This window comes from Anabrus simplex, chromosome 1 (genome assembly GCF_040414725.1).
Source record: "Anabrus simplex isolate iqAnaSimp1 chromosome 1, ASM4041472v1, whole genome shotgun sequence".
Lineage (NCBI taxonomy): Eukaryota > Metazoa > Arthropoda > Insecta > Orthoptera > Tettigoniidae > Anabrus > Anabrus simplex.
Window position 1 is genome coordinate 29,315,534 of NC_090265.1, and position 22,997 is coordinate 29,338,530.

The window sequence follows — 22,997 nt, forward strand, 5'->3', positions numbered from 1 at the left end:
CCGTTTCTATTATTATTATTATTATTATTATTATTATTATTATTATTATTATTATTATTCGTTTAGGCCTATGATCGAGGACGTGGTTCTTAACTCTGGTGAGCTCTTTTCTTCCTCTTAGCCCAGTATTCCTTCATTCCAGCGCTATGGATGTCTTTCCTTTCTTGAGTCCATTTCACTCCTACTCCTGGACGCAGTGATTTAGTTGTTAGTGACTGGAGAGAGTCAGATGTCTTGACTAACTTTCTGAACTTATCTCGGTTGTAAATGTCAATGTGATCAATGTTTAGGTATTGTAGGTCTTTCCGCATTAAATTCGTCCATTTGGCATTTTTTGCTTTCCCTCTAGATATAGTGTTGAAGATCCTTGAAATGAGTCTCTGGCTGTCCATCCTGACTACGTGACCATAGAACATTAGTCTTCTCTTCCTCATAGCTGTTGTAATGGTCTCTATTATTATTATTATTATTATTATTATTATTATTATTATTATTATTATTATTATTATTATTATTATTATCAAGTGCTTTGCAGGTGAAAATAATTGCAAAGATAATGCATAATATCCTACTGCATATTTGCAAATGTATTTTAGATAAGTTATAAGTAAATAAATTATAAATAAATAAAATAAAATAAATTATTATTATTATTATTATTATTATTATTATTATTATTATTATTATTATTATTATTATTATTATTATTATTATGTAACTATTGTAGGATATGGATTAAGTATATAAAAATGGTTAGCTTTCTCCTGCATTTGCTTCCTTAGATGTTGAGAGCTGTGGAATAGGGACTTGTCTGGGAACATCGTATTTGACTACTTCCGTTCGTCCCAATCACGAAGTTCGATACACCACGGTGAAGTACTGCGGTGCGGCGGCGAGGAGGTAATAAAGGATTACACTTAAATGAGTTCCCAGCAAATAAACAGACACTCTGCAATCGCCGCGCCGTGGGATGCGGCTACATGGCCGCCTGGGGCTCGTGAACTAGCGTATCTGTAGCAATCTCCACACGAGTAACGGATCTCTTCCCTTTAGTCAATTATTGGACTTTGAACCTCTTCTCTCGGGGTATTGCACTCACTTCCTGTCTTCCATCCTTTTCTGGTCACAGCGTTTTTCTACAGCCGGGAAATCGCTCTTTCTGATACTGTTATCTCAACCTCTACCTCGGGAGCCGCCTCAGGCCTCCCAACTCTCTGACTAGCTGTTGTATTGTGCTGTGCTTGGTTTTATTCAGCTCTCCTTGCCACCCTATTCTGCGTTAACCTTCTCGCTGCTACCACTGCTCTAATCTTCTTGTCGTACTCCTACAGTTCTTACTGCCTACACTTCCCTCAAAAACCAACTGAACAAGTCCTGGGTATCTTAAGATGTGTCCTATCATTTTATCTCTTCTTCTCGTCAAATTTAACCAAACCGTTCTCTTCTCTCCAATTCGATTCAGTATCCCTTCATTCGTAGTTCGAGCTACCAATCTCACCTTCAGCATTCTTCTGTAGTAACACCACATTTCAAAAGTTTCTATTGCCATTCTTTCGGTGCCAGTTGTCCATGTCTCACTTCTACATGTACAATGCCATGCTATAGACGAACATCTTAAAAAATATCTTTCTAATTCCGATATAAGTATTCGAAGTGAGCAAATTTATTTTCTTAAGAAGAAAATAGAACTGTGAGAATTAGAGCAGACGAAGCGTTATCTGACCCTGTAATAATTAAGAAGGGAATTCCTCAAGGCAGTATTATTGAACCTTTATGTTTTATATATATGAAATGAAATGTCGTATGGCTTTTAGTGCCGGGATATCCCAGGACGGGTTCGGCTCGCCAGGTGCAGGTCTTTCTATTTGACGACCGTAGGCGACCTGCACGTCGAATGAGGATGAAATGATGATGAAGACAACACATACACCCAGCCCCCGTGCCACTGGAATTAACCAATTAAGGTTAAAATCCCCGACCCGGCCGGGAATCGAACCCGGGACCCTCTGAACTGAAGGCCAGTACGCTGACCGTTCAGCCAACGAGTCGGACTTTTATATATATAATAACTAGCAAGATACCCGTATCCTCAAAATTTCATTTCTTTATATCCAGTAGTTTTGGCTCGGCGATGATGAATCAGTCAGTCAGGACATGTTATTTTATATAGGTTCCCCTCTATATATATAGATGATATGAGTAAGGAAGTGAAATCAAAGATAAGGCTTTTTGCGGATGATGTTATTTTTGATAGAGTAATATATGTTACAAGATTATGAGTACCGGGCAAGTTGGCCGTGCGGTTAGAGGCGGTCGGCTGTGAGCTTGAATCCAGGAGATAGTGGGTTCGAATCCCACTGTCGGCAGCCCTGAAGATGGTTTTCCGTGGTTTCCCATTTTCACACCAGGCAAATGATGGGGTTGTACTTTAATTAAGGCCACGGCCGCTTCCTTCCAACTCCTAAGCCTTTCCTATCCCATTGTCGCCATAAGACCTATCTGTGTCGGTGCGACGTAAAGCCACTATCAAAAAATGAAAAGGTTGTGAGCAACTGGAAAATGACCTCGATCATGTTGTTAGATGGACAGTAGGCAATGGTATGATGATAAACGAGGTTAAACATCAGGTTGTGAGTTTCACAAATAGGAAAAGTCTTCTCACTTTTATCCTTTATGGGGATCATTGTAAGTACCTAGGTGTTAGTAATATAAGGAAAGATCTTAATTGGTGTAACCACATAAATGGGATTGTAAATAAAGGGTACAGATCTCTGCCATTGGTTTTGAGGGTGTTTAGGGGTTGTAGTAAGGATGTAAAGGAGAGGACATACAGTATATGTCTCTGGTAAGACCCCAACTGGAGTATGGTTGCAGTGTATGAGACCCTCACCAGGATTACTTGTTTCAAGAACTGGAAGTAATCCAAGAAAAAGCAGCTCGATTTGTTCTCGGTGACTTCCGACAAGAGTAGCGTTACACAAATGTTGCAAAGTTTGGGCTGGGAAGACTTGAGAGAAAAGAGACGAGCTGCTCGAGTAAGTGGTATTTTCCGAGCTGTCAGCGGAGAGATGGTGTGGATGACAGTAGACGAATAAGTTTGAGTGGTGTCTTTAAAAGTAGGAAAGATCACAATATGAAGATAAAATTGGAATTCAAGAGGACAAATTGGGGCAAATGTTCGTTTATAGGAAGGGGAGTTAGGCATTGGAATAACTTACCGAGGGAGATGTTCAATAAATTTCCAATTTCTTTGCAATCATTTAAGAAAAGGATAGGAAAACAACAGATTGGGAATCTGCCACCTGGGCGACTGCCCTAAATGCTTCTGTGGATCAGTGGTAGAGTGTTGGCCACGGGATCCGAAGATAGCGGGTTCAAGGCCGGCAGAGGTAGTCGGATTTTTGAACGGTGGGAAAAAGTCCATTCGACACTCCATGCTGTACGATGTCGGCATGTAAAAGATCTCTGGTGACACATTTGGTGTTTACCCGACAAAATTCATTAAATCTCAACCACAGACGCTCAACAGAGTTTCGGTTTACTCGGTCTGCCATCTATTGGACCTATAGTAAAACAGAACGTGGAAATTGACGAACAGGCAGGCAGATGGCGTCAAATTGAAATGTCTGCACACGGTGGCTGAGGCCATACGATTATTATTTATTATTAGTATTGATTGGGAGCCTCCGTGGCTCAGACGTCAGCGCGTCGCCCTCTCACCGCTGGATACCGTGGTTCAAATCCCGGTCACTCCATGTGAGATTTGTGTTGGACAAAGCGGAGGCGGGACAGGTTTTTCTCTGGGTACTCTGGTTTTCCCTGTCATCTTTCATTCCAGCAACACTCTCCATTCTCATTTCATAGCATCTATCAGTCATTAATAAATCACTTTGGGAGTGGCGACCCCATTGTAATAACAGCATGTAAATGATTCATGACCCGGTCGTCAATGACTCGAAAACAGGTTGTAGGTTTTCATTTTCATTAGTATTGATTGATTGATTGATTGATTGGTCTTCCTTGCTTGTGCTAGTCTGCATTTTACATCCTCCTGACTTCTGCTATCATTTGTTATTGTACTACCCAAGCAATGATCCTGATGTTCACTCAGCCTGCGCCAAAAATGAGTATGCCCCTACCTACGGAGATAACTTTACATTGCTTTCTTTTTTACTACCCAAGTAACGATATTCATCTACTTCCTTTAAGGCTTCATTTCCTAATCTAATGTTTACTGCATCACCTGCACTCCATTACTTTTGTTTTCACCGAGCAAGGGGCCGTTCGATTAGGATCGCGCAGCCGTGAGCTTGCATTCGGGAGATAGTGGATTCGAACCCCACTGTCAGCAACCCTGAAGATGGCGGCCTTACCTGGGAGGGGGGTGGCGGTTGGGAAGATTGGAAGGGACAGGCAAGGTAGAGGGAAGGAAGCGGCCGTGGCGTTAAGCTAGGTACCATCCCGGCATTTGCCTGGAGGAGAATTGTGAAACCACGGAAAACCACTTCGAGGATGGGTGAGGTAAGAATCGAAGCCCCTCTACTCAGTTGACCAGCCGGGGCTGAGTGGACCCCGTTCCAGTCCTCGTACGACGTTTCAAATTTCGTGACAGAGCCGAGAGTCGAACTCGGGCCTCTGGGAGTGACAGCTAATCACAGTAACCACTACGTCACAGTTGCGGACATTATTATTATTATTATTATTATTATTATTATTATTATTATTATTATTATTATTATTATTTTGCTAGTTGCTTTACGTCGCACCAACACAGATAGGTCATATGGCGACGATGGGACAGGAAAGGGCTGGGAGTAGGAAGGAAGCGGCCGTGGCCTTAATTAAGGTACAGCCCCATCATTTGCCTGGTGTGAAAATGGGAAAGTACGGAAAACCATTTTCAGGGCTGCCGACAGTGGGGTTCGAACCTACTATCTCCCGAATACTGGATACTGGCCGCACTTAAGCGACTGCAGCTATCGAGCTCGGTATTATTATTATTATTATTATTATTATTATTATTATTATTATTATTATTATTATTATTATTATTATTATTATTATTATTATTATTATTATTATTATCCCGTTCTTTTTGATGTAGTTTACGTGGTGGTACATTCATGTCAAAATAAGGGGCATAAATGGTTTTCTCTACGAGGGGCACCAAATAGCTAAATTCGCCCCGGGCAGTACCTAAATTAAGACTACACGCGCTGCGAGCACAGGCTACTTGTTTGTGCACGAACAACTTTAACCCGCTAGAAAAAACAAAACACGGCGTGCATGACGTAATGAGCACACAGTGGAATTGCTGACAAGCTGCACTACACACGACAGTGGATGTTTTCATTACTGAGTATCAACTTTATATTCTCTTTGCACTTGGTAGAAAGTAAAAGTTAGAGGGATGTGTTATCTGATCCTGTAGTGATTAAGAGGGCTTCCCTCAGGCCAGTATTATTGCATCTTTATGTATACTTGTTCAGTGACACCGACTTTGGCGGGGGGATGGGGGTGGGGGCAAGGTCTTTTCTGCCTCCCAAAAGTGATTTTAGGGGGCAAAGTGCCATTTTTCACCCCTAAACATTCTCTTCCTAGATGTTAAGTCCCCTTACAAAGTGGAGTTTCGTAGTCTTCGTAGGTTGCTAAGGCGTTCAATCTGCAGAACGTGGCAGGTGGTTTTACATCACAACATTAAATTAGAAAGCGGGCATTCCTTCAGATTACTGTTCAGGCGACAGAGCTTTTCACATTTCGTATCATGCAACGCATAATATACTGCACGGTAATAGTTATTTATTAAGCAAGTTCTAATATTTTTACCGTGATTATTTGTGGTAGCTTCGTACATAAAACATTGCTTCAAAATATTTACTGTATTTATGAATCAAGTTCTATTCTTTCTGCTTGTGAATATTGTTATTATATAGGAATGTTTGCATTAATCGTTGTTCCTCATTTCACATGCCTGTGTTCATGTTAATCATGCCCCCTCCCTGAAATAATTATCCGAAGTTAGCGCCCCTGTAATATATATATAATAACATGTCCTGACTGATACATCATCGCAGAGCTAAAACTACTGGACATAAAGAAATTAAATTTTGGCAATACATTTATACTGCAGTGTAGATGCTCGTTAAGGAAGGATTACTGTATATTCCGTCACTAAAGGGGTGAATTTTTAAAATCAGTATATCTATATCTAAAAAACTTAACAGTTTAAAGACGTGAAAATTGATATTTGGAACCTTCTTTATAAATAAAGAAATACGTATTGTTTGTTTTCGGAAAATCGACTTAAGGTGGGGAGTGAAAATTAACGAAGGAGGAGTAGAATTTTGTTTATGAGGAGACATTTATCTCAAAAACTAAGGTCTTGCAGACGTAAAAAAAATGGTATTTGGAATCTCAATATATTTTGTTTCTTTCGTTTTCGACTTGAGAGGGGACAGTTTCTCACATGTAGAGTTCTATGTCGCATGTTCCAGTAAGCTGGCCCTGCTACTAAAATGTTTTCTTTGCTCCCCTAAAGGGGGAGACGGGCCTCTTAGTCGGTGACGCCGTCTCTCAGGCCGGGAGATTTGTTACGGTGAAGGAGATGCTCGGAGAAGGTGAGGGGGTTAGCGGCCGTGGCCTATACCCGGAACTGTCCCGGCATTCGCCTTAGTGCAGGAGAATGGAAAACCACGGAAAACCATTCCCAGGACAGCCGACGGTTGGGGCCATCCGTTAGGTCCAGCCCTGTCCCGTCTCCCGAGTGCAGAGGCGTAGAGCCGCGGCCACCTATAGCCTGAGACCCACTCTGCATTTACCGACCCAGTAGCCTGGTCATCTTAGCCCCAAAAGGTAATACCACAAACGTGATTCACAAAGAGGTACTCAAGGAAATGAAACGCATTTTTTCAGTGAGACTTTATACTTCAGAGATTTTGAGATAATATCTTAGTGTAGTACCAAGGAACGATTAATTTAATCGAATAAGGAAATCCTCGCGAGCGAAGCTGCAGATAACAGCTAGTCTTATATAAAAGGAGCGAAGCAAAGCAAAGTCATCTCCGTACCGGCCACAAAGACCCTTGGAGGGGTGGAAGGTAAAGGCTTCCACTATCCGTAACTTCGGCACGGGATGGGGTAGAGTGGTTAGCTCTACGGCCGGTCGCCTTTGCCCCCAGAAATTAAACTGGTACTCACTTTTGGTGTAGGCTGAGCGAACCTCAGAGCCGTGCGCAGCTCCGGTAGTGGAAATCTTGTTTCTTAAATTTTTAGACTTCCTGACGGAGAATCGAACCCACGTCCTTCCGGGTGAACCGAGCACGCCTCGGCCAGGCAGACCTTTGTTTTCTTACATAATTATATAAATGATATGAGTAAAGAAGTCGATTCACAGATAAGGCTATTTTTGGATTATGTTGTACTGTATAGAGTAGTAAATAACTTGTGAGCGACTATAAAAAGAACTCAACAATGTTGTGAGATAGACAGCGGACAACGATACGATGATAAATGGGACGAAAAGTCATGTTGTAAGTTTTACCAAGATAAAAAGTTCTATATGTCATTTTGAAAAGAAAAAAAATATATGTCCAACATCTAACAAAATTATATTTTGTAGCAAATGTCAACATTCTACAGATATGTAAACATCAACTAGAAGCTACGGGGCAATGATAAGCCAGAATTGTTCCTAATCTTGGTGTTTAACTATTTCTATTAGAAATTAAAGAGATTTATGTCTCTCCTGTAAAATTTCACGTTTTCTACATAGGAGGTTTCTTCCCGGCAGCAACGAAATGTTGACAGTTTCTTAGACATTGTAGCGGGTTATCCGGGTCCTTAAAAGTAAAATTGCTGGGTACACAGAGAGGTAGCGTGTTTTACTCTCCACTACATTTATTGAACTAATACTGACAGCAGATAAACATGCCCGGATAGGCTGGGAGGAATGCCAACAAGAACAGCTAATACACAAAGTTTTATTGAATTTGACCACGCATAAAATCAAGTTTGACGGATCATTACTTAGCGATGCATTCTCACATCAAATATTTATTTAAACATTTTCAGGAACCTAGGACATTTTCACCGGGCTGCAGATCAATATATTGTAACATGCCAGGTGTTGTAAATCAGCACACAACTGGTAGCATTTACATTGTACGACTAAGATTTATTTACTGTTAATTCTTTACACACTAATTCACAGTTCATGCTCTCTCAACTCACACTAACTCAGTCACACTGGCACACGTACTAGAGGTGGGAACGGAGCGAGTAATACCGATGAGTAATCCGCTTGTAGCGGTAGAGCGCACCACCGATCCGCTCCGCTTACCACTGCAAGTGCTCGCGGAGGACCAGAGCACAGTGTAGCGCACGACACATGTTTAATACAACGTTCGGATCACGGAGTATCTTCAGACTTTGTACACTTTTAGTAGTCCATTAGGACAAGATAATGTGCAAGTAGTAAGGCGTACTACTTAAGCGTTTTTGAGAAAATCGCAAGAGAATATTCGCGTCGAATATGTACCGGTGCATTGCGGTCAGGAGCAGGAGATGGCGAAGGTCGAGTGATTAGCCTTCAAACTTCGTATTCGCCAGATCGAGACCCGCTCATCGCTTTTTTTTTTTTCTGTTTTTCAACACCGGCCATGTTCTTTCATATATATTGCAGGTCAAAGCGTCCAGTTGCAAAGCAGTTCCGGTTACCTTACCCGATTTCACTGTCAGGTATGAGGGATTTCGCAAATCACGATAGGCATACATTTTGAGAGAAAATTTATACATTTGCAGTCCGCCTCTGTGATGGAGTGGTTAGTGTGATTAGCTGCCTCCCCCGGAGGCACGGGTTCCCTTCCCGGCTCTGCCACGAAATTCGAAAAGTGGTACGAGGGCTGGAACGGAATCCACTCAGCCTCGGGAGGTCAACTGAGTAGAGTTGGGGGGTTCGATTCCCTCCTCATCCAGCCTCTAAGAGGTTTTCCGTGGTTTCCCACTTCTCCTCCAGGCAAATGTCGGGATGAAGGTCGCTTCCTTGCGTATCTCTTCCAATCTTCCCATCCCTCCACAACACCCCTATTCAGCATAGCAGGTAAGGTCGTCTGGACAAGGTACTGATCACCCTTCCTAGGTGTATCCCCGACTCAAAGTCTTGCGCTCCAGGACGGTAGAGGTGGGATGCCTCACTGAGTCTGAGGGTAAACCGACCCTGTGGGGAAAACAGATTAAGGGCCGGTATTATAATGAGGGTTTAAACTGAAGATTGAGTTAAACTGTAACTTGAGTTTAAACCGATGTTGAGTCTTATAATGGCCGGCCTAAGTTGTTAAACTGAGGTGAAGAAGGAAATGTACGATCTTGGTAGCAGTGACTTGCGAGAAAAGACGACTGTCGATAATGTTTCGTTTACTTCTTGTAGGTAAAATGGCGGATAAAAGCAATAAACGTTGTCCTAATTTTACTTGTAAGGAAATAGAATTGCTTGTGCAATTAGTACAGAAATATTTATATACTCCGTGAAACAGTGGCCTTATGAATTCCTCCAAAATCTCCCATTTTTAATAAACATACTACAGGAGGCATAAAACCGCAATGCTATTAGTAGCTGACTGAGGGGTTCTACAGCATGATGTTTGAAATAGAAGGGAGTTACTTTATTTTCTAAAATTTATACTTTTGACATTCAATCATTTTTACATTCTTACCTTTGTGTTGCATGTTTTTTTCTAGCACCAATTTGCTGAAATAGGGTTATGACAGTCTGTTTAGTAAGCCTAAACCTATTTAAAAACTATTTTTTATTCCATATATGAAAAGTGACGTCCCCTTGCTCGGAAAACTCGTAGTGCCCGTGGTCATTCAATAATTTGAACCACTTCTTCGTCATCGCTTAGTATTTCTTCAAACACCTCAAAAATATCTTAGAGATCCATTCGTTCTGCCGTGTTGTAAGGTTATGTATTCTTAAACTTCAGTTTAAACGGTAGATGAGTGGCAGTAAAATTAATCTCAAGTTAAACTTAAGATCAAGTTTTATAATATACGACTAACAGATAAACCGAAGTTTAAACTGAACCAACAGTTTAAACCTTTATTATAATACCGGCCCTAAGAAAGAAGAAAGAAAGATATTTTGTGTAATGATAAAAATGAGTAAGGAGCCAAATAACATTGGAAATCCAATAAAAGTTCATGCAAGTACACTTTTTTCGTTATATTACCTTTGAATTGTAATATATATGAAAAAACATGACCAGTGTTGAGAAACAAAACGACAAGCGGGACTCGATCCAGCGAACCAGCGATTACGGAGCTTGAACGCTAACCACCGCCGTTTCGTGCTCGTGATCTCAATGCACCTGTACATATTCGACGCGAAAACTTCTCTTGCGATTTTCTCGAGAATGTCTTAGTAGTACGCCTTACTACTTGCATGTTATCTGGTCGTAATGGACAACTAAATGTGTACAGGATACTCCGTGATCCGAACGTCGTGTAAGACTATTGTGCCTTTATTCAGTCTGTGTTTATTAAGTTTGCTTTCGTATTTCCTCTGCTTGTTGTGTTTTGTAGATAATGTAAAGTGTAATAGATAATAATTGTGGTATAGTTTGATATTAAATCCCATTTTAGATGGTATTCATGTTCTTTTTGCTAGTTGCTTTACGTCGCACCGACACAGGTAGGTCTTGTGGCGACGATGGGACAGGAAAGGGCTAGGAGTGGGAAGGAAGCGGCCGTGGCCTTAATTAAGGTTCAGCCCCAGCATTCGCCTGGTGTGAAAATGGGAAACCATGTAAAACCATCTTCACTGCTGCGGACAGTAGGGTTCGAACCTACTATCTCCCGAATACTGGATACTGGCCGCACTTAAGCGAATGCAGCTATCGAGCTCGGTGGTATTTATGTTTTAGAATGTTTGAAGGAATTTAATACATTTTTACAGAAATGTATACCACAAATACCACAAAAACAGTCTGATGCATGGCAGTTCTTCGGAATTACTTATGATAAAACTCAGCAAAACGCAAAATTTGCGGCCGCATTTGCACGACGTGTCAAATTTGTGGGAACATATCAAGAGGCATCACAGAGATGAAATGAGCAGGTCGGTTTCTGCAGCAGAAAACAACAGTGAAATACCAATAACGTGTTTAAACGTCCCGTTACAGGACAACCGGATGGTGACGTCACAACAACTGCTCCCTTCCACATCGCTCCGTTCCCACCACTAACAAGTACACATTACACACTATTCCACTACCATCACTTCCACAAATTATGCTCGCTGTACACGAATACAGTCACACAGTTCACAGCTTGTGCGCTACACAGTCTGACAATATTCTGTACGTCGTACACTGTCCGTACACTCACATCAGGCTTCGTTCACCATCCCTTGTCGAATCCTCACACGCTGCATCAGAGGCACAGGGCTCACCCCACAGCAGCTGGACATGATTCGCTATATCGCTGCAGCGGAAGCTCGGCTCCCGGCGTCTCCGAAGACCGTAAAAGTAGTTAGTGGGACGTAAAGCAAATAACATTATTATTATTATTATAGCTCGGCTCCCCGCCAACGTCCAGTGTCCCGCTGGTGAGCCGTGAGTGCGCCACTCAGCACTGTCCGCTGGGAGTAAGCTGAATCGTGTGCCGTGAGCTCACCGTTCCTGTGAATCGATTCACTCGGACACTTGAATGAATCGATACACTGCTTCGAATCATGCATTCAGTAGCCAACACTATTACACACTCGTCTGTAAATAATGACAATTTAAACAGGGGCAATGAGTGCCCATTATAAATGGCCTCAATGTACAAAATAAAAGTTATAAGACGATCGGCCATGAACAAAAGCCTAGGAGGCGAAACCTTGCACTCCTTTTAAAAACACTTAATATTCTAATCGGGCTTATGGCCCGAAGTTGCGTAGGCTAAGCCTATACTACAGAGGGGTGACTAGATGCGAAATATTAAGTACCAAAGTAGTGTGAAGAACTTCGAGTCACCCCCATATCAAGTTGAATGGGAATTAACAGAGGGTGAAGACTGTTTGTTCCCTAAAATTTACAATTTCCCAGCAGGGATTTGAACAAAGTCTTTAGACTTGCCGAAAATTTACATTTAAACAGATACATTAGAATTATACAATAATAAAACAACTTTGAAATCTTCCCCTCAAGTTATCTGGCTGGAGCTAGCACATGTTAAGAGATGTTTGCCGTTACCTTGAGTTCTTGGGCCTTCCGAAGATGGCAAGGCTGCCCCTGCTTCCTATTACGCCGCACACACACTAGACCGGAGCGTTGAAGATGGCAACGGCCCTAAAGCGCCCAGCGTTTGTAACAACTCAGAGGGGAAAGTTCCAGAACTCTCTTGAGCTAGGCAGAATGCCTGTGCACACCTCCAATTTTAATTGACTAGACAAATATACACAAACATTCCTGATTGGTTAATAACTTAAGGAAGAAGGAAGCGGTGTGGGTGCGGATAACTATAGCATATCTACAAAACTTAAGGTTTACAAACATTGGAAATTTAAAATTCCCTTAAAGGGCAATTGTCCGTAATCCCGCCAGAGGGGGCACATAGGCTGATAGTAGACACATCTAATGGTTAAAAGTTCAAGTTTCTAGTGATACATAATTTAGGATTCACAGCATAGATGGCCTTCTAGAAGACGCACAATTCAAAACGGGATGGAGAAGGTGTACCGCCGGTACATTAAAAATATTATTTTATTACTTTTATAAAATAATTAATTCATAAATAATATAATTTAAATGTTTTAACTTCAATAATCTATAATTTATGTAAGTTAGTAATTATACTTCATATTATCGTATACATTTTTTATTTATAATTAATATATGTGAGTAATTTTGTGCACATAAAGATTTTTAAACTTTATTAATAATAATTTTTTACATATTTAAATTTTTAAATTGCATTATACATCTGAATCCGCAGTTTATACAGAGTTATCCCATAAACGGATGTTCTTTTCCCACTATCCGCTGTATATATCGAAAACTGTTATAGTCCAGGCTATTTTACCTGGAAAAATTCATGGTAATCAGGAAATTGGATTACTTTATGTTTCTTGAATCACTGAATCTGAGTTTTTATTTTCACCAACAGGATTCAACCGGCTAACCGTGGTGTAGTACCATAAAGAGTTAATGCCTTAACGGCCATGGCTACAAGGCGGGCTCTTTCGAAATGTAAAATAATTACTAAAGTCGGTGGATTAAGTAGCTCTCGAGATTACCCTCTATATGCAAAATCACAAACTTTCTCTTTTTAATACTACTATAGATTGCTATATAACAGTCTGTCTTGAACAGCTCTTGTGGGAATATTTGGCAGAGAGAAGAAACCTTCACCCGGTGTCGCTAGTCCACAACATCCTCCGTACAGACACACAACTACAAATATATTATTTGGCACCTCGGAGTTGCAATGGGTTAAGGAAGTTAAACATCTTGGACTAGTAATAATTAGATGGCGCACTCTCCTGGACACATCATATACAGTATTAGACTTAAAAAATAAAATCTCTGCCTTGGTTGGTATCATTGGCGAGATTAAATACCTGCTAACAATTGGCATTTTTCGTCTAATTTCTTTCACAATGGTACAATCTCGACTTCTTGCTTGTGTTTGTTTTGGAGTAAAGCAACCAAAAATAACTGGAATACTTTGGAGGTCTTACAAAATACAGTTATCAGATTTATGTATGGATACCATCAACTACATTCTAGAAATAAAGTGTAGTCTACTCTGAAACCAATATATTACCTACCACTTGGGCAATTAATCTCATGAAATGTATCACTTGTTATTCATTAAGTCTTGCATAATAAAATGTTCACCAACTCTAAATGTCGTAAAGCCACTGAAATCCATTTATATAAGACAAGGCAAAAAATACACGTTTTTCAGAATTATACAACAAAGTTTGGCACTCAGGGAGTGCAACACTTACAAATATCAGAATATAGCAGTGTTGCTGACAGTATAGCAATTATCTGTAAAACTGTGCCATGTCCTAATAAGTTTAAGAAGGCACTCTGAATGTGTAAAGGTTATTCCCCTTATATTTTTTATTTTCAAAGTCACTTTAAAAGTCGAAACAGTTGTTCCTCCTACTTAATGTAATCCTCTCTATTAGGTAATAGTGATAGTCAAAGGATATGTTAAACCACTACAATTACTCTTTCACTTTTAGACCTTAGACCTTAATCCGCCAATGTTCTGATTATCTCGACAGAGCTCTTGCTCTCTGGAACCCTTTGATAAATAAATCAAATCAAATCAAATCAAGTTACCTGAGGATGGATCTTAAATACTTGTCATCCCTTCTTACAAGGTCAGAAACTTCTTCCCAATTTACCGCACCGCTCTCATTCGTACGTGCAACCATACGATCGTGGAATTCCCTTCCGGCTGTAATATAATTAGAGATATACAATGTAGAAATGTACACTGACTGACAGAGCAAATGCAACACCAAGAAGGAGTGGTCAGAACTTTATGCCAATTGCAGGGTAGACTGACGTCACTGAGGTATGCTCATGATGTGAAATGCGCCGCTGTGCTGCGCACGTAGCGAACGATAAATGGGACACGGCGTTGGCGAATGGCCCACTTCGTACCGTGATTTCTCAGCCGACAGTCATTGTAGAACGTGTTGTCGTGTGCCACAGGACACGTGTATAGCTAAGAATGCCAGGCCGCCGTCAACGGAGGCATTTCCAGCAGACAGACGACTTTACGAGGGGTATGGTGATCGGGCTGAGAAGGGCAGGTTGGTCGCTTCGTCAAATCGCAGCCGATACCCACAGGGATGTGTCCACGGTGTAGCGCCTGTGGCGAAGATGGTTGGCGCAGGGACATGTGGCACGTGCGAGGGGTCCAGGCGCAGCCCGAGTGACGTCAGCACGCGAGGATCGGCGCATCCGCCGCCAAGCGGTGGCAGCCCCGCACGCCACGTCAACCGCCATTCTTCAGCATGTGCAAGACACCCTGGCTGTTCCAATATCGACCAGAACAATTTCCCGTCGATTGGTTGAAGGAGGCCTGCACTCCCGGCGTCCGCTCAGAAGACTACCATTGACTCCACAGCATAGACGTGCACGCCTGGCATGGTGCCGGGCTAGAGCGACTTGGATGAGGGAATGGCGGAACGTCGTGTTCTCCGATGAGTCACGCTTCTGTTCTGTCAGTGATAGTCACCGCAGACGAGTGTGGCGTCGGCGTGGAGAAAGGTCAAATCCGGCAGTAACTGTGGAGCGCCCTACCGCTAGACAACGCGGCATCATGGTTTGGGGCGCTATTGCGTATGATTCCACGTCACCTCTAGTGCGTATTCAAGGCACGTTAAATGCCCACCGCTACGTGCAGCATGTGCTGCGGCCGGTGGCACTCCCGTACCTTCAGGGGCTGCCCAATGCTCTGTTTCAGCAGGATAATGCCCGCCCACACACTGCTCGCATCTCCCAACAGGCTCTACGAGGTGTACAGATGCTTCCGTGGCCAGCGTACTCTCCGGATCTCTCACCAATCGAACACGTGTGGGATCTCATTGGACGCCGTTTGCAAACTCTGCCCCAGCCTCGTACGGACGACCAAGTGTGGCAAATGGTTGACAGAGAATGGAGAACCATCCCTCAGGACACCATGCGCACTCTTATTGACTCTGTACCTCGACGTGTTTCTGCGTGCATCGCCGCTCGCGGTGGTCCTACATCCTACTGAGTCGATGCCGTGCGCATTGTGTAACCTGCATATCGGTTTGAAATAAACATCAATTATTCGTCCGTGCCGTCTCTGTTTTTTCCCCAACTTTCATCCCTTTCGAACCACTCCTTCTTGGTGTTGCATTTGCTCTGTCAGTCAGTGTATTTAACAAGAGATGTTGTAAATGGTACATAGACTTAAGAAATTATTATATACTGTTATATTTCTTTATAGTAACTCTCAGAAGTTAATCTTTCGTTTAAAATCATTAAAGTTTAATTTCATAATTAATTATATGTAATTAGAAACTGTAGTTTGTGGAATGTAGCACATGTAAGATGGTTTGGCATAACAGCAGGCTTCATAGCCTGAGCCATGCCATATAAAATAAGTCATTAAATAATAATAACAATAGATGATGAGTTGAGGAAATTAGAAATATGTGAGAGCTCTTCCTAATATGTCTAACGCCGGTTTGTGTTTGAATTTCTAGTAGGCTACATAAACTAGTAAGCTGGAATATCCGCTACATTACACAGCACGGCTCACGGGCTGGGCGGCCGTCATCAGCTGATCAATAACCCATTGTGTCGCTTCCTTCGACCATTGCACCTTCCTGTAAACAAACGAGCGACAAAATGCGTCTTCCGCAGTCGTGCTCCTGTTTTACCAACGCCTTTGTTTTCATGCTTTCTAACATGAATGCACATTTTCGGTGTACAAATCTGTTCTTGGACCGATGACCTTAGAAGTTAGGCCCCTTTAAACAACAAGAGCCATCATCATGATCAATCTGTTCTTGATTAAGAAAAGTAAACGGATATATTTATTTATTTATTTATTTATTTATTTATTTATTTATTTATTTATTTATTTATTTATTTTAGTTCCGTTTGGGCCTGCTATGGACCACGTGGTTCTTATCTCTAGCAGCTTTCTTCTTTGACCAGTACTCCTTCATTCTTGCACTGTGAATGTCTTTTCGCTCCTGAGTCCATTTCACGCCTCCTCGCGGACGTACTGTTTTTTCTGTTAGTGATTGGAGAGAGTTTGATGTTCTGATCAACGTTCTGTACCTATTCCTGTCATAAATTTCACTGGGAGCAATGTCCATTTCTTGAAGGTCTTTTCTGACGAGTCTTGCCCACTTGGCATTAGTCGCTTTCCCTCTAGAGATGGTGTGGAAGATTCTGGAGGTGAGCCTCTGATTGTCCATTTTCATGACATGACCGTAGAAGTTCAATCTCCTCTTCCTTATAGATGTTGTAATGCTCTCCAATTGTTGGTACAGTTCGTTGTTGTGCCTGATTCTGTACTTGCCTTCTTCTTTAATAGGGCCCATGAGTTTTCTCAGGATCTTTCCTTCAGCTCTAGTTTTCTAAGTTGCCCTTTTCTTACCATGTTTAGGCATTCTGAGGCGTATAGTACTGACGGTCTCACTACAGTAGTGTAATGCCTGATTTTGAGGTTAAGGGAGAGGGATTTGGATTTGTACATGCTCTTACATAGGTGGTAGGCATTTTCCAATTTGATGCATCTGCTGTTCATGGCCTGATCTTCATTCATGTTTGGGGTTATCCATTCTCCTAGGTATTTGAAGGAGTTAGTCCTTTGTATTGTTTTGTCCCCCAGTGGGATTGATTTGGGTGCATCTTTGATGTTGGTGATAAACTGTGTTTTGTTGATGGCGATTTATGTATTTATTTATTATTTATTTATTTATTTATTTATTTATTTATTTATTTATTTATTTATTTATTTATCTCTCTATCTGTTAAAGACAAAGTTCTCCTACGGTGAACACTTCACTTATCCTATCAACAATCGAGGATGGTTGCCTAGTACTACCTCTTAAAACAATAATCACTACCACAACTCCTACAGGCAGAGGAATGTATTATTTATCTATATATTAAAAGAGTTCACTAAAAACAGTTTTGGCAAATCCGACCGTCCGTCCATTCCACTGGACCGATCTGCTTCATTTATGTTTTATAACCTGCGTTGAATTATGAGGCATTGATAGGTCTCTAAGTTCAACCAACTTTGAGTAATCAGAAAATCAAATCATTTAATGATCACTCCAATTAAATGAAATGGCGTATGGCTTTTAGTGTCGGGAGTGTCTGAAGACATGTTTGGCTCACCAGGTGCAGGTCTTTTGATTTGACACCCGTAGGCGACCTGCGTCTCATGACGACGATGAAATGATGATGAAGACGACACATACACCCAGCCCCCGTGCCAGGGAAATTAACCAATGATGGTAAAAGTGTGGCAAAAATAAAATACGCTTAAGAAACAAAAGCTAAATAGAAAAACCAAGCACAGATAGCGAATTTCTGTATCGGTACAAGTCATGACGTGATGCATCGCTGCACACCACAGCATCATAATCTTCATAACAGTACGAGAGTATTTGAACACACACATAAATACATAGATGACTTCTCTTCAACAGTGATAAACTGCCGGCGATTCACAGCGTGTCGGATTACGCGGAAGATGCACCAGAGGAACTCAGAAGGAAAATGAAGGAAAGCAACAAAGCCATATTTGTTTCCGCCATTATGCTTCCTCCCTGCTAATGCATTTATTAAATAGGAAAGCTTCAGTAGTTATTTTGATAACGGGCAAAAACATGCCTCATTCATTTTCGTTCTTTCATAATACAATATAATAGTACATTATAATATTCCTTAATCACGAAGAATTGTAAGTGTCTAAGAGGGGGTGTGTTCACTCCTTGTAGGTCCGTAAGAGCAATACTGTTTTCTTAACGTGGAATGCGCTATATAGGGCTTGTATCTAGGAGAGTGCACAAAGTCCGTATCCCGCTACTCGTCATTATTTATTTCTATTATCAGATACCCATTTTTATTGACTTCAGTTGTTGACAGCAGTTTTATCTATTTATCTCTTTCATTTATTTATTTATTTATTTATTTATTTATTTATTTATTTATTTATTTATTTATTTATTTATTTATTTATTTATTTATTGTTTCAAAGATCCCATGAGCTAATGCTCGAATTGGGACAGTATATTTTAGAGCTGGCGCAGTTACAATATTAAAGAAAAATTGAATTGTTTATAACACATTTTTTTGCTAGTTGCTTTACGTCGCACCGACACAGATAGGTCTTATGGCGACGATGGGACAGGAAAGGACTAGGAGTGGGAAGGAAGCGGTCGTGTCCTTAATTTTTATAACACTTAGCTGATACAAATGTATAATAATTTAAATCTAAAATACAACATGTTTAACGATATAATTGTTGTTTAACAGTTTGTGTAAACAGAACCAGATAGCTCGAAATGGAGCCTGATAATAAGTAAGTTCATTTAAACAGACTAAATCCTTCCCTCTTCCTTGCCTGTCCCTTCCAATCTTCCCATCCCTCCACAAGGCTCCTGTTCAGCATAGGAGGTGAGGCCGCCTGGGCGAGATACTGGTCATTCTCCCCAGTCGTATCCCTGACCCAGAGTCTGAAGCTCCAGGACACTGCCCTTGAGGCGGTAGAGGTGGGATCCCTCGCTGAGTCCGAGGGAAAAACCGACCCTGGAGAGTAAACAGATGAAGAAGAAAAAGGAGAAACAGACTAAATCGAAGAACATTAAATGTGGTGCATGAATGTCTCTTAATATTTCTTTTGAATTTATTGAAATTCTGACAAGATATTGAAAGAATGGCTGATACAAGTGATTATACTATTGAGGAAAGTTTAATAATAATAATAATGTTATTTGATTTACGTCCCACTAGCTACTTTTACTGTCTTCGGAAAGGCCGAGGTGCCGGAATTTAGTCCCGCAGGAGTTCTTTAACGTGCCTGTAAATCTACCGACACGAGGCTGTCGTATTTGAGCACCTTCAAATACCACCGGACTGAGCCAGGATCGAACCTGCCAAGTTGGGGTCAGAAGGCCAGCGCCTTAACCGTCTGAGCCACTCAGTCCGACTGAGGAAAGTTTGCTGGCCACTGTGTTGATTCATAAGCGAAAAATTAGTGTAAAATATATTGAAAATGTTAGGGACGATTTCATTGCGCGGTTTGTGAAGGCAGCACCGATAAAGAAGGTGTTGGTAGCGTGGGGAAAATAAAGCTTTTTTTTTGTTTTTTTTGCTAGGGGCTTTACGTCGCACCGACACAGATAGGTCTTATGGCGACGATGGGATAGGAAAGGCCTAGGAGTTGGAAGGAAGCGGCCGTGGCCTTAATTAAGGTACAGCCCCAGCATTTGCCTGGTGTGAAAATGGGAAACCACGGAAAACCATCTTCAGGGCTGCCGATAGTGGGATTCGAACCTACTATCTCCCGGATGCAAGCTCACAGCCGCGGCCTCTACGCGCACGGCCAACTCGCCCGGTAAAGCTTTTTTAACGGGCAGTGTTCTCGACGCGCCGAGAAGTGGAACACCATCCAAAGTCATTTTCACTGAGGAAAGTGCTCCCGTAGTCACAATGTTTACTTTTGGGGAAAGGAAAAACCACTTTTTTTAAAACGAATCGAGCAAAACCCACCTGACGTCCCGGAGCGACACAAACACATCTGTTTGGCCGATATTTTTTATCGTTCTGTTAATCAGAACAGTTATTTCTCCAGATGATTAATGACTGGCTCATGCCGCAGCTGCAAAATGCGGGTATCTTAGACGTTGTTTGGTTTCAACACGAAAGTGCCGTTCGACAACGTCTGAAGGCAGTCTTTGGGAATCGCTGGATCAGTCGAGGATCGGAGAATGATCCAGCTCCTCTTCCGTGGCCACCATGGAGCCCCGATCTAACAACACTCTGAGGTTACATCATGGAACAGGTGAGGAAGCAGCGGTATGTTGGAACTGATGATCTGGAAAACGCGGTGCGCGAAGCTTTCGAAACAGTGACTCTTATAAGGATGTTGCTTAATATGAGCAACAGAACATGGCGGCGTATTCAGCTCTGCAGAGACCATGGAGGGACACATACGGATGTTTTAGATTATTAAGATGAGGTCCGCCTCTGTGATGTAGTGGTTAGCGTGATTAGCTGCCACCCCCGAAGGCCCGGGTTCGATTCCCGGCTCTGCCATGAAATATGAAAAGTGGTACGAGGGCTGGAACGGGGTCCACTCAGCCTCGGCAGTTCAACTGAGTAGGGGTGGGTTCGATTCCCACCTCAGCCATCCTGGAAGTGGTTTTCCGTGGTTTCCCACTTCTCCTCCAGGCGAATGCCGGGATGGTACCTAACTTAAGGCCACGGCCGCTTCCTTCCCTCTTCCTTGCCTATCCCTTCCAATCTTCCCATCCCTCCACAAGGCCCCTGTTCAGCATAGCAGGTGAGGCCGCCTGGGAGAGGTACTGGTCATACTCCCCACTTCATCCCCCGACCAAGAATCTGAAGCTCCAGGACACTGCCCTTGAGGCGGTAGAGGTGGGATCCCTCGCTAAGTCCGAGGGAAAAACCGAACCTGGAGGGTAAACAGATGATGATGATGATGATGATGATGATGATGATGATTATTATTATTATTATTATTATTATTATTATTATTATTATTATTATTATTATTATTATTATTATTATGTGATTGTAGTTTCTCACTTGGTGAACACAAATTCTAGTGTGGATGAACATTAATACCTAAATACGTCGTTGCTCGGGACAAGGCATAAAGAAGCCAATAAGTCTTTGGCGTAATAAATCTATCTGATTTCTATGACAAGCGTTTTACTTCTCGTGCCGCTGAAGAGGAGGCAATTGGCTGTGCGGAGTTGAGAGTGCTCGTGGTGACGTGAAGAGCGAGGAAATAATAAGACGTGAAAAATTCTGGGAGGAAGAACGAGTCGACTGTAAGGCTACGAGATGTTTATTGGGGAATGTGGATGGCAGTGCCATCTGCAGTACTTAGAGCCTATATTGTCTATACTGTGAATTATATTGTGACATGATATTCTAAAAATAGCATGTCTAGAATGATCAAAAATATGACCAAAAGGACTTACAAATGGGGTGTTCAAAACCAAAGTGGACCAAGTCCTTTTGCTGTTTAATAAAATAAAATTGTTCACCAGGGTTTATAACTTTTGTATGCCAAAATTTAAGTTACAAAGTCTGGGTCCATGACTAAATGGTTAGCCTACCGGCCTTTGGTAACAGGGGTCGCGGTTTCGATTCGCGGCAGGGTCGGAAATTTTAACCATGTTTGGTTAATTCCGCTGGCACGAGGGCTGGGTGTATGTGTCGTCTTCATCATCATTTCATCCTCGTCACGACGCGCAGGTCGCCTATGGGCCTTAATTCAAAAGACTTGCATCTGGCGAGCCAAACTTGTCCTCGGACACTCCTGGCACTAAAAGTCATGCGCCATTTCATTTTTAAACTTACAAAATACCCTAGCGATTAAGCAAAATTAATTTCAATTTCTCCAAGAATTAATTATGAGCCAAAAATTTTAGGATTCAATTTATCTAAATTATTCCAAACGGAGTTGGTTCACTCTGAATGTGAACCCCTCGAATAGCGAAGGGTATTTCAAAAATACGCAGCAACGTTGGAGGATTGGGTTACTACAGCTCATTCCACGTTATGAAAACACTACTGCTCTTATGAACCTACAAGGAGTGAACACACCCCCTCTGAGACACCCGTAATTCCTCGTGATTAAGGAATATTATACTGTACTTTGTAATGTATTATGAAAGACAGATAAAAAGGATGAGGCATTTTTGTTCGTGAGTTATTAAAATAACTACATAACATTTCCTTTTTCATAAATGTATTTTTAGGGAGAAAGCACAATGGCGGGAACAGCCATCGCTTCGTTGCCTTCCTTCATTTTCCTTCTTCTGTGCTGCTCTGATACGAGCCTCGTGTAGTCCCTCACCCTGTGAACCGCCGGCAACTTACTTCTGTAGTGACGTCATCTACAGTATTGTTGTGTGTGTTTTTAGGCTTTAAATCAATGCGTAGGCTAACTGTCTTGCGTTGATTGAGAGTTATGCGATAAGGCTACTTGTGTGATTTATTCTTTAACATCAATGCTGTGATCTTTTGTAGAGTCATCTACAGTATTTATTTGTTGCGTCTTTTTTCTAGACCTCACTGCCTGGAGAAATTTATTAAATGCAATTAAATTCATCCCTCTCCTCCGGAGCCCATAAAAATTATTTCTCTATTTTCTCCCGCAGTTTTCTTTGAGGAAAGAATTCCTTCAAAGCTTGGCACAGAACCTACATTATGTTTCTTATTATGTAATGAAATGAGGAG

General features: G+C 41.7%; 1 protein-coding gene across 1 annotated transcript in view; it reads left to right on the forward strand.

Moving 5' to 3' along the window:
• LOC136860113 (probable sodium/potassium/calcium exchanger CG1090) overlaps positions 1-22,997 on the forward strand; it is a 383,477-nt gene that overhangs the window by 48,196 nt on the left and 312,284 nt on the right. The gene's annotated exons all lie outside the window — the stretch shown is intronic.